Genomic DNA, 4,272 nt, shown 5'->3' on the forward strand with positions numbered 1-4,272 from the left:
TATCTGCCATTGCCAACATGGACAAATGTTTTAAAATGAGCTATACTGATTGGCTCTGATGAAGTTAGAGGAGCTATATTTATATTTTGTATCTATAATCTGTTAAATACTTACATAGTGTTTTCTGGGTGATATGCACTTTTCTTTCTTTCTTTCTTTTTTTTCTATGCACTTTTCTAAGCTCTATTTTGTATCCTGATTTTCATCACATCTAAGACAAGACTGATGATAAGATGCACCATTATTTCACATAGCCCTGTGACAATTAAACTCTGCCACACTGTCAATTGTAAAACGCACCTCAACTTCAGAAATGTTCAGTGTGAAAATGCATGCCTTACACTCAAGGAAACAAGGTGCATTCATGCATTTAACATTTAACATTAAGAAGTAGGTGCTGTCATCGTCCTCATTTAGAGACGAGAAGCTCGAGGCACAGAGAGGTTCAACAAGTTGCCGAGGATCACAAAGCCAGGAAGAGGATCCAGCATAGGAACCCACACAGTCTCACTCCAGAGTCCAAGCTCATAACCTCTACACCCTTCTCCCTATAGATATGGAAAGCCAAAAAAAAGTTACGAAAAGATCTGTTTTTATTTCATCCATTTTTTATTGAGGGATATCAGAGAAATTATTTTCAATATTTGTCCATTGGTGGGGTTCAAAGTTATTCTTCCTGCCTGAGGTAATCCTTTAATGTCTGGACAATATCAAGAAGGCCATTAAATGATCCAGAAAATTCTGGATGATTCAACAGTTCCATGATCCTGCAGTTCTATGAGCCAGGTACAAGGTATTGGAGAAACAGTGCATGTGCACATATGGAGGCGGCTTCTTCTTCTTCTTCTTCTTTTAAGATTTTATTTACTTGAGAGAGAGAGAGAGAGAGCAAGCTAGAGAGAACACAAGTGGGGTGGAGGGGGGAGGGGCGAAGGGCGAGCGATAAGCTGTCTTCCAGGAGGGGACTGATCCCAGCAACAGATAGATGCTTAACTGACCAAGCCCCCCGGGCACCCCATGAATGCTGTTTCTAGGAGAACAGAAGTTGTCCAATTACTACTTTTAAACATCATCCAAAGTTTAGCTTTGCTGGGAAGAAGACAGCTCCGCCACCAGTCTAGGTAAGCATGACTTAGGTAAGCATGACCCACCTGCTGGGGTGGGTGCCAACAGCCCTTATGATTCAGAGGACTTCCGCCCTCACCGGAGGGCGAGCCAGGCCTGCTTTGTCGGCTTTAGTCATCATTAGGAAAATAAATCAGGCACTCTAACCCAAAGAGGAGCTACTTCTCAGCCTCCTCACCACTCCCAGTGATCCAAAGGAGGTTAACTTCTTCATTAGTTGTCAATTTTGTACAAGTGCTAAATGATCCCTAGAGAAGAGCCAGAGATGTTGGCTAGAAATGAATTACTGTGGTAGTTTGTGAGCCATTGTTTCAACATGTCTCATCATGAAGTGTGATTTTCCGCTGTATGAATTGTCTTTCAAGAACTTCTCCCCAGATTAGCCTTCTGGCCCCTCATAGCGAATCACACTTCCCCCACTGTCTTGTAATTGCTTATCTGTCTTCCGGGCCTACTTAAGTTCTATTCTGCTAAGGCTGGCGCGGCCCAGTATTGCACTGGAATGAAGTCCACGTTCCAGAAAGTTCCCAGCATTGCTTTTTATGGTCTGAGGCAGAGCAGGTGCGCAGGATCCATTACCTTCTGCTTTCTATCCTGATTACCTGGGCAGCCCTTCAAGGTGCTAGTGTGAGTGCCACGAGAGCGGGGACCAGATCTGACTTTGCTCTCCCTGCATACTCGACATGTAGCACAATGGCTGACTCATGGTAGATGTTTGAAAAACATTTGAAAATGAGGGGCGTCTGCCTTCAGCTCAGGTCATGATCTCCAGGTCCTGGGGTTGAGCTCCATGTCTGGCTCCCAGCTCAGCGAGGAGTCTGCTTCCCCCTCTCCCTCTTTCTTTCCACCTGCTTGTGCTCTCTCTGTCTCTCTATCTCTCCCTTCTGAATAAATAAAATCTTTAAAAAAATAGAAAAAATAAAAACACTTGAAAATGAATGAACTAGAGCAATGAGAATACAAATAAAACTTCATGGAGGAAGGTTTTTTTTTTCTTTCGTTCATTGATTTACTCACTCACTGCACTGAATCCCTATGACAGGAACTATGTGAATTTCTAAGGGGGGAGATAATAGTTAGATACACGGGATATACTGGGTTTGGCAGGCAGGATAACATGGGACCCTTAACCTCAGGTATGGGATGGGGGATGAGGGGACTGAGGGGGAGGGGGAAGGGCGAGCTTGTCAGGAAGGAGGGTGATTTGCCGAACTAATATTCAACCAGATCATTGTGGGGGGGGGCGGCTAAATGAAAGGGGTGCAGGAGGAAATGCGTCAGTGGTAAGGATTCCAGACCAGCAGAAGTCCTTTACAATGCAAAGTCTCAGGCACAAGAGAGAGCATTATCATCTGAGGAACTGCAAAGACTGAATGCTGCTTAGCAGTATTCCAGAGCAGGGGGTGTCCGTGGAAGACTAGAGCTGAGGAATCAGGAGGGCCAGATCTCAGTGGTCATGGGGTCAAGCAGGGAGTCTGCGGGCATCAGGCAAGTCTCTTGAACAGCTGTTAAGAGTTGAGTGACATCATCAGATTTATTTTAGGAAGTCACTCCAGCTGGAGAATGGATTGGAGGGGATGAAAGGATAAAAATTGGGTGTGAGACTAAGCTGGCTTGGTCTAAGGTGGTGATGGGGGGAATGTGGGGGATGAATTGTGATCAGAGCACGGAGGTGTGGACAGGGGTATGATGTCTCTAGTTTGCCTCCCGATTTCAAGCAAACTAGGGGAAATACCAACCAGCTGGCAGAAGTGTTTAAGTAGAATGTCCTTTTATTCCACACCAGCCATCAGTTTTCCTCTTCAGGCCTTTGCTGAAGGCTATCTACTGATGTTCCACTGAGGCGGGGTATGAGTGCAGAAGCCCAAGGGGGTCTGGTTTGAAATCCCCTCCCCTGTGAGAAGAGAGTCAGTGGAAAAGAGGGACTAGGCGCCATCAAATGGGGAGAGAGCCCTGATCTGTGGCTGCACTGGGGACAGCAGATAAAGACACAGCCAGCTAACGGCGGCCGTGGCCGTGGCCGTGGCCGCAATGAGCAGTCAGCAAAAGCTTTAGTTAGACCCAGCCACTACCACCCTGTAGTTTGTTCCAGAATCTTGGGGGTGAGGACATGTGTAATTTACAAAAGTCAGCTCAATCTTAGAATAAAATGTTACCTTTGGAAGGAAAGCAAACAGACTGGAAGGGGTCAGTTTCTCAAAGTTCCATATTCCGTTTTTAATGATTCCTTTAATAGCACGTTTCTTTGATTAATGAGCAGCTTTCCTAGCAGGCAGTTGTCGACATGCCGCAGGGGCCCTGTTCTGGCTTTACCCCCGCGCCCAACCTCAGCTGGCGTGAAGGCACTCAGCGCGGTGAAGCAAACAATGAATCGAATAAACACATCAACCGAGGATGTCCGCTGGGGTCCCTTCTTGGTTTTGGTTTTGTTTCTCAGCCTAGCACCAAGCAAACCACAGCAGGGCTCTCCTGTCTGCCTAGGTTAGGAACTTCCTACAACAGGATTTCTCAGTTTAAAGTTCTGGGCTTCTGATCTGCTAAAATGACATCAAAGCTCTACGTGTGCGCCCGGTAGAGCCTTTCGCTTTTCAGTGGATTTCAGAGTTGGGGGGCGGTCCTCTTTTCCCCCTCGCCCCAAAGAGCCACAGTTCCGCGCGCATCCCCCGCCGCGCCTCAGCATCCCCGACCGCTCCCGCCGCGCGAAGGCTCCAGAGGCTTCCGGGCGCCCCGCCCAGGGGACCGTCCCTTCCCAGCCCCTCGGATCAGGCCCACCCGACTTGGGCACCCCACCCTTGGGGCGCGTCCCCGCGGCCTGCAGAGGCGAGGCGGCGGGCGGGCAGGCCGGCCGGGGTGGGGTCGGTGGGGGAACCGAGAACGCCGCCGCCGCACCCACGAGCCCCGGGCCCCCAGGCCTCCGCGGCCATCTTCCGCGCGGGCGGGTGGGACGGAGGGAGGCGCGGCCTCGCGCCCCGGCCCGCCCCCCGCCGCCGGGCCGCCCAGCCCGGCCCCGCCGAGCGCTCGCCCCGCCGCGCCGCGCCGCGCCCGCGCACGGGTCCCGACTTCCCCTCGCGCCCGGCCCGCACGGCCCGCGCGCCCCCGCACCCGGCCGGTCGCCGCTCGGCCCCCGCCGCGCCCGCAGAGGCCGCC

The sequence above is a fragment of the Martes martes genome (genome assembly GCF_963455335.1).
Source record: "Martes martes genome assembly, chromosome: 10".
Taxonomy (NCBI): Eukaryota; Metazoa; Chordata; class Mammalia; order Carnivora; family Mustelidae; genus Martes; species Martes martes.